Below are 9362 nucleotides of genomic sequence, written 5' to 3'. Positions count from 1 at the left end.
TACAAAAATACTGAATTTATCCTTTAAATACTGAATTTATCCTCCAACCACGACCCACCCAACAAACAACTCACACACACACACTAAACGCTGTCCTTCAGCAGTAGCCTCCTTTTCCACCCGCCTTCTCTTTCAGCTGCCAGCTGGAGCCACCGCTTCATTGTTGCCTTAACCTCGGTTTCAGTGGCACTACCAGTTAGGGGGTTTCTCCAAAATGCAGCTTAGGTATAAATTAATACATATTGTAAGGTCATTATGAGGTCTTAAGCATCACTTAATATGTCATCTGAGAGAGAAATTCCGTATGTCCGGACAAATATACTTACCAGTCGCTACCTCTCTCAGCTGGCGGGTGGCCAAAGAAGTCTTTCCATTGACCCCCCTCCAGTTGAGCTTCCTTGCCAGCGTGTTTGAGAAAAATTTCTTTAACACATGACACGTGCAGTCATGCACATCAGCCCCACCGGCAAGGCCCAAAAAGTTATCCTGAAACAGATTTTAAAAGAAAACAAAATAGATTCAACTATTTATCATCAACTGTGTGACGAAGGTAGCATTACTACTGTTTAGCATGCACTATGACTGCCATGCCGATTAGACTAGCTCTTTGGTACTGCAGGCAAAGTGTTTGTCTCTGGTCATGGGGACCTAGGTTTGAGGCCAGGTGGGGTGCCTGACTTAAACCTTTGGTGTGAGCAGGCTCGGATTGTCCATCGGGAGAGGCGGGACTTTTCCTAGTGGGCTGCTGCCATTGGTGGGCCGCTGGCTGGCATTGGTGGGCTGGCAAAGCTAATTAACTAATTAAATTCAAATTTAAACTTTTGTTATTAAAAAGAGATTTTTTAAAAAGTTTTAATACTGCTACATATACTGCTTTTAACAACACTTTTTTGGGGGAGGGGGGAGTGAATTTCCACAATATCTTTTGGACCTCTCACGTCATCATTAAGTTCCAGTTAGCGAACGCACACATTTTGGGATTGGGAACGCACATAAAAATACTCAAAGTTACATTAGCAGTATCTAAAAAATGCACTGCAAAAAATGGAAGGGGGGGCTGAAAAAATAAGAGTAAAACGGAGAAATACGTGGAGATGTGCTAAAGTGTGATAAACTGACAGATATGTTTGCTTCACCAGCCAGGGTTAACATGCTAACAACAATGGATAACATTAAACTTGTGACAGGTGTACAAGTGACGACGGAGATGAGACAGAGAGGACAGTGGATGTAGATGTGACAGAAAAGGACTTAACTGGGGATGTGACAGAGAAGGTGGCGACAGAGATGGTACCTGTGTATTATGAAGTACTGAAAAACTTGGATTTGAGAGAAGGGAATGTGTTTCAGGATGGAGTGCTTAGCATGCAGAACAGATCACGCTGGGAAACGTGGATTCAATTGCAAGGAAATCATGCGAGCAGCCAGGCCCATCAAATGAGGGACAGTGCTGAAAAAGTTTACTTTTCTGAAATCCTGGTTATGGTGAGCTTGATATTTTCTTTCACCACCATCCATTCCAAATATCCACCAACCAGTTCGTTAACAAGGCTTTTTCGATGAAAAATTGGGCCGTCCCGTAAATGGCTGTCTTAATGTGTGAAAACATATACCCTCTTTTGCTGCGTGTGTTTGACATTCTTGAAATCAGACAATTTGTTCGTGAATGGACTGAACAATTTTAAGCACGTTCACGTCAGAATTGAAGAACACAAGAGGAGTAAGGCAAACGGAGGATGTGTGGATGCCTATTTTCAATGGTCTAATAAGTCAGGAAGAATTGATGCTTTGCTTAAAGACAATCAATTGTCGGCCCATCGAGAGCAGATTTAAAAAAAACTGTTTGGTGCTGGAAAGAATTGTTGACATAATTGAAGTCATAGGAAAGCAAGGGCTGAGCTACAGAGGTGGGTTGACTCTGAGGCTGCATATACCCTTGACGACGTTGCTGCTGACCATGGCATGTTTTTAGAGTTCATTTTACTTCTTCGCAAGTATGACCAATGCCTGAAAGAACATGTGGGCAACTGCATAGCGAAGAGCTAGATAATGCATGAGGCAGGGGGAAAAGGGAGGGGGTCCCTCATCACATTTCTATCAAAAATGACTGTAAACCTGATAATTGATGCTATCCAGAGCAACATTTAGGAGACCACTGCCAGTGGTGTCAGAGGAGCCAGAATGGACTCTGTGCAAATTGATACCATCCAAGATATAACAATCAAAGACCAGTGCTCCGTCATAGTGCAATATGTGATAGGTACTGTACATGAGAGACTTGTTGCCTTAGTTAACTGTGAATCATCTTCCGGGCAGTATTTTGCCGAGACAGTGATGCAAACAGTGGGCAAACTTAAACCTGAGCCTGATAACTGCATTGGCAAAAGAACGGACAGAGCCGCGAACATGCAAGGAAGATATAATTGATTCAGTGCAATATTTGCCTCGCAATCTCACAACAACAATGTGCATGTTTGGTGTTACTTGCACATTCTCAATCTTGTCGTCTCTGATACCACAAGCATTGTAGTTGAAAGTGCATCTTGCTGAATGACATAGCTGTGTTTATTCGTGAGTCACACAAGCGTATGGACATATGGGACGAGGTGACACAAACAATCAACACAAATAGCTCTCGCCCAAAGGTGAAACAAGGTGGTGGGCAAAAGACACAGCACTCAGGAAAGTTTTGGTTCATTCAACAACCCATAAAGTGCATTATACGTTGAACTCGTTTTGACCCTTGCAAGACTTGGGGAGCAGGCAACCAATGCGCCCAACGTACACATGAGAGCCAAATCGTACATGGAGGGCCTTTTAAAGCACAAAACTGCCCAGACTGCTCAAATATTTCTCTGCATATTTGAACATACGACCCCTCTCTAAAAACCTCTAGACCAGTGGAGTAAACATGCTCACTGCATATTCGTTGGTCACCGGACCTCAGATCAGCTCAGCAAATGTGCGAGAGACTTTGATAGAGTTAAGACAGCAGCCAGTCACTTTGTTCAGTTGGCTAATGCCAGGTTGAGCATTGAGGACGACTGCGAGGCCCTCGCTGAAGACTCTCTTCCCCTGAAACAAAAGAGAAAAAAAAGGCAATGCCCAGTGAGACAGCTGATGAGCCATTCTTTCAGGCAGATACATCTTACAAGATCCAGATGCGCAATGTTACACACATCTTAGACACAGTCATAAATGGTCTAAATCATCGTTTTTTGCGAATGGAGCATTACTTACAGATTTTGCCTGTCTCGACCACTGACATTGTGACAAGATTTGTAGGAGAGGTTTGGAACCATCTGCTCTAGCAGAACTTAGTAAAAAACTTCTGCCATTTGAATGCAGGGCTACCACTGAGAATGTACAGTCAGAGCTGACCAGTTTGGCTTGGGAAAAATTAAAGACCACGGCTCTTGAAGAACGACACATAACCAGAACAACCATTGCAGAGAGAATTAAGAACATGATGTGGTACGCAAACATGAGCTGTCATGCAGAAACTGCACTTTCTGTTGCTACCAAGCACTTCAAAAGTATAATCTGTTCATGGATGCCTACTATCTCATCGGACTCGCTTACAAATATGTCCTGACACTGCCTGTCACACGCAGATGGCATGTGAGAGAACATTTTCTACTTTCAAATTTTTAAAAAAAACAGACTGCGCAGCTCACTAACCCAGGATCATTTGGAGGCCTTCATATTGATGTCAGTGGAGAAGGACATTCTCTCGACTGAGAATAACTTTACTTGATGGTGGTTTATTATTGGTCTTTTATTCTGCGATGACCCTTGTGTGATAACACGCAATGTATTATTATAATTTGGCTATCAAGTCAGAAACGATTTCATTACTTTAAAGATGTACGTAGACTAAAAATAGACTAAAGGCCTGGCAACATGCAGAATGAAAACATGTACAGATGGAAAGCTATCTAGGCGACCATTTGTGTCTATGTCAACACTGACTATCGTTTATATGTTACATTACCTTAGACAAGGCAAACAGTAGGTCTGTTGGTCTTCATTTAAGCTTAGTTTGAGTTGACTTATGGGCTAGTTCAAGTTTCAAGTTTAAGTTTATTTGTCATATGTAGGTTAACACAGGGTCAACAGTAGAATGAAATGTATGAGATGAGAGAAACAGGTCAGCTCAGCAATAAGAGCACTAGTCGTAAGAATAAGAGTAAAATAAAGAATTTAAATAAAATAAAGATTGAGAGAATAAGGAATTAATTAAGAAAAATAATAGAAAATAAGAGAGGTATGAGCAATAGAAGATTTAAAATACAAAAAGGTGTGTGCAATAAATATAACAAAATATGAAATATAACACTATGTATATGTATGAAGGAGGCTTAAAATTTAAAGTGGCGAGTCTAAACAACGGTATTGCACCTAGGGCGATGTACAGCTTTTATGTACCAGTATAGTATCAGCGCAGTGTTATGTAAACATTGTGTATCAGTGCAGTAATCAGTATGTAGCAGTAAAACAGTTAACAATGCAGTAGGGAGTAACCTGTGCGACAAGCAGGTTGACCAGTCTGCAATGTGGGGATGTTAAGATGTGTGAGTTGTGAAGCCTGATGGCCTGGTGGTAAAAACTGTCCTTAAGTCTGGTGGTACATGCAGCCATGCTCCTGTATCATCTGCCAGATGGTAACAAGGAGAGCAGTCTGCATGCTGGGTGGCTGCAGTCCTTAATGATGCTGTGTGCCTTCCGCAGGCACCGCTGGTGAAGGATGTCCTGAATGGCAGGGAGTCTGTTGCCTGTGATGTGCTGTGCCACATCCACCACTCTCTGTAGTGATTTGCAGCTGTGGGCAGAGCAGTTACCGTACCAGAATCAGCAAGCTCTCGATGGTGCAACTGTAGTAGTGTGTGAGGATGCTGGCGTTCATGCCAAACTTCCTCAGTCTTCTCAAGAAATAGAGCCGCTGGCGAGCCTTCTTGACCACGGTGTCCGTGTGTAGCGACCAGGAGAGGCCCTCAGTGATGTGTACACCGAGCTGCTGACCCTCTTAACCTCAGCATCACCAATGTGGGTGAGGAGGTGTCCACCCCCCTGCTGTCTCCTGTAGTCTACGATCATCTGTGTGGTTTTACTGACGTTGAGAGAGAGAGGTTGTTGTCCTGGCACCAGCTGGTTAATGCCTTCACCTCATCTCTGTAGGCTGTCTCATCTTTGTCTGTGATGAGGCCCAGGATGGTCGTGTCATCAGCAAACGTAATGATGATATTTGAGCTGTGCTTGGCAGCACAGTCGTAGGTGAACAGGGAGTACAGTAGGGGGCTGAGCACACAGCCCTGTGATGCATCTGTGTTGAGGATCAGTGATTATGACGTGTGGCTGCCGATTCTCACCACCTGGGGCCTGCCCGTCAGGAAGTCTAATGTCCAGCTGCAGATGGAGGACGCTAGACATGTAGGGGGTTTTTCTAGGGACATTTAAGATGTGTTAAGTCATTATATTAATAGTAAGTAGTTTTCACCAGCAGGTACAATCATTTGTCAGTAAGTGGCAGTGGTGTGCTTTGGACTGTTGAGGGTTTTGTCTAAGTAATTAGATTAGCAGCAATTTTAGAGAGAGTTGTCTGTATTCACTCTCAGTTATTTAGCTAGACTTACTAAAATAAGCTAGTAGCAAAGATTAATATTATTTGTTGTAGTTTAAGATTGTTTAATGTGACGTTGGGTAGTACTAGCAGACTAGCCTGTCAGTGCTCTGACTGTAGCCTTAGTTCTACCATGGAAAAATACCAGTAAGATGTTTGAGTGGAAATCACTAATGACTTTACATGGTTCTGATGACTGCTGCAGGGCCCTCCTGAAGGTTTGAGAACCTGGCAACGCTACAAGAGAATACGGTGTTAACAAGTGAATTAAGGAAAATGTTCTATGACATGTATACATACATACATGACAAAATCAGTCAGAAAGCAAAAGTCTACACTCACATGGAATTTCATCTCCTGACTCTCAGCTCTGCAGCATCTCTGTGATGATGAGGTTTCTGCTGTTATTCCTCTGTTATTCTGCTGTTACTGGTAAAGTGGTGGTGGTGGGGGCAGGAGGTAAATTGGGGTTTGGGGTGGCTTAAACAAAGGTTATGTTAATGACGGGGGGAGTTGGCGCCTGCTGTGGCAATAGGGAAGTTTATGGTGCGGGCAGGAGGAAGGTTTTTTGGGTGGCGGGGAACAGTCCTCTTCTGAGTCCACAGATGAGACCTCCAGACCCCTGGGGGCGCCAAGCCGGACACTCTTCCTATTTTAATGAATAAACATACAATTTATCAAAATTAAACAGAAACTTGTGTAAGATAAAACAGAAACTTCTACCTATACCAATTCAGTTCAATAATGCTTAATGGAAGACAGGTCTTTAATCAGAGCTTGATAGGGTAAAGGCAAAGTAATAGTAATAGTGATGTGCTGAACAAACTGACATATGTTTTATGCCTTGGTGGCCTTTGCCTGGGCACCTCTGCATCAGACTGGAGGTCAGACTGCGTCTCTGCCTCTTTGGTCTTCCTCCTGCCCTCTTCGTAGCTGTCTGTGAAATACAGATGCAATAAACATTATTTAATCTCCTTAAGATCACACAGCAAGAAGCTCTGTCCGTTTTAATAAGATTGAGTACTTTGTGGAGCATCCATTAGTCTCTGCTACATCCAAAGAATGATAACATATCTTAGCCAGTGGTCATGTGTTAAATAGTAAAATAGAATAGGTGAAATTAAAGGTAGTGTCTGCGATTCCGAGGTTGTGGACATTTGAGCTCAACAGCCAATCAAATTACATCCCTCCCTTCCGTGCTCCTGAGGCAACATGTCAATTCGCTAAGTCTGTGCCACTATGTTTCCCATTTACAGAGCCAGGACTGTCTATGAACACCAGAGTTTCTTTTTAAAGTACTCACAGAGCAGACAGTTAGAGAACTGTTAGGAGCAATTTGTTGAATTTGGCAAAAACTGTATTGGATTAGAATTGTGGAAGCACAAAAATGTCAAACCTACCAGTTGAAAACATAGTGCAGACTTCCCAACGGTCCTGGCTGAGGTCAGGAGCTGCGCTGTTTTTAATGGCCTGGTGGAGGGCCATGCCCCTCAATGAACCAAGCCAACAGCACTGGCCATCCTTGACCCAAAGGGTTGGGACCAGCTCCACCTCATGGGTTTCCAAACATTCACCAACCTTAAACATATCTGAACAAAACCATGGTTTATGACAGGTATGAACATGCAAGACACATAGATGACATTTACATGTAAACAGATGCGATATGATCAGATAAAGTTTACAAAAAAGCTGTCCTGAATTTATAAGCAAGTTATGATTTGGTATTACAACTTTCTGAACACTGGCCACCCACCGAAGAGTTGCTCATGTTCTGTAAAGGCCTACAATGAGCATAAGAACACACTCTGCCAAGTGATGAAGTGTTAAAGGACAGTTCCAGCCATTTTGCACATTACATGCTATTTTCAGCTTACCATGAACAAAAATACTGAAAGGTTTTTTTCTTTTTTGCTAATTCTACCATTTTGGAGAAAGGTACCAGGTTAGTAGTCCTTGCCGGGTTCTTTGAATGGACTCCGAGGTGACTGAACAGTAATTATTTAAAATGAGTTAATTTGCTAAAACTGCGTTGGTAGGTAGGTTAGCGTATTATAAACAACACAATGGCTAAACAAATGTGTAGGGTCACTTTCCGAGACTACTTGCGGTTCAGTCACCCAGGAGTCCATTCAAGGGTATTCCAACCTTCTGAATGATGCACTTAGCAAAAAACCCTTTCTTTGTCTTTGTAAGCTCAAAATAGCATGCAATATGCAAAATGTTTGGAATTCCCCAAAAGAGACAGCAAAGTTGGCTGTGGTTGTGGGGTATAAGAAAATGCAGCACCGAAGGTGCTCGGGCCCTAATAATAATAACCCTTATGAAAACAATAGGGCCTTGCACCTTCGGTGCTCAGGTGCTAATAAAGGCCAATTTATATGCTCTGCGTAGCCGTGTACCCTACACTGTAGCCTACACTGTAGCCTGACATGCACCTTCCCAGAAATGTAACTATGCATCACTGCAGACCACAACGAATGTGATTGGTCCGCTTGGTCGCATCACCCTCTTTCTGCCTCAATTGGTTCAATGGTTGTACACACTCGTTATTTTGAGAGCTCATTTGTTTGTCCCTCAAAGTTTAGAAACTAGTCCTTCTTTTGAACGCAAAACTTGTTTTACAGATATTGCTGTGCAAGGACTGAATTCCGCCTTTTTATTTATCATTATTCTTGTGATCGTTTGTAATGCACGAGGAAAATCAACACAGTGGCGTAGAAATACCACCGCAAACTAGCGTTTTGGCAGTGTAATTAGAGAGTGACACAGACACACTACGCAGAAGTATAAATGCTCACAACGGCGTAGGCCACTCGCTACGGCTACGGCGCGGGCTCCATGTACATCACTGTACATCAAACAGAGGAGAATTCTTACCTATTTCCTTCTTGTTCTTTTTTGGCTCTGAGCATAAATAGGTTGACCAATAGTATGATGGTTTTAAACATTTTCGTCAAGGTGAATCTTTTTCATTTTTCTCCCATCTGTGACTCACCATAGGCAATTTTCTTTTCTTCTCAAGCTGTTTTATTCATGTTTGTTGGTTTACAACTGCTAATGGCAGTATGTGAGGTGTAATCTGACCAGTTCCTGGCTACCATTTCTTAATTATATGATATTAATAAATGAACCTATGTGTTATCCATAGAGTGTGGTTCAGTTGATAAAACAGCTGATATTTCCCATTCTTTTATGCAGAAGTGCCAATCAGTAGTCAAATACTCCCTCTACCTTTACTGGTAATGTAACAAATTGTACTGTTTGTGTAATATACACAAAACTATTTTCTTTACTCTTGGCTGGCCCTGGGGTACCATGCAGACTGGACTCACTCATTCACTATCTAAGCCGCTTATCCTGATTAGGGTCGCGGGGGGTGCTGGAGCCTATCCCAGCGCTCACAGGGCGAAAGGCTTGGAAACCAGCCAGTCCATCACAGGGCAGACACACAGACAAACACACTCACATTCACACCTAAGGGCAATTTAGTGTCTCCAATTCACCTAACCTGCATGTCTTTGGACTGTGGGAGGAAACCCACGCAGACACGGAGAACATACAAACTCCACACAGAAAGGACCCTGGCCACCGGAACCCGAAACCTCCTTGCTGTGAGGCGACAGCGCTACCCACTGCACCACTGTGCCGCCCCAGACTGGACTCATAAAAGCAAATCTCCAGAGACAGGAAATAACACAATAGCCAGTGGTTGCAATGTTATTTTGCTATTATGCAGTTT

The sequence above is a fragment of the Chanos chanos genome, chromosome 4 (genome assembly GCF_902362185.1).
Source record: "Chanos chanos chromosome 4, fChaCha1.1, whole genome shotgun sequence".
Classification (NCBI taxonomy): Eukaryota; Metazoa; Chordata; class Actinopteri; order Gonorynchiformes; family Chanidae; genus Chanos; species Chanos chanos.
The sequence above is the reverse complement of the archived record's forward strand: the minus strand, read 5'-3'. Positions refer to the sequence as shown.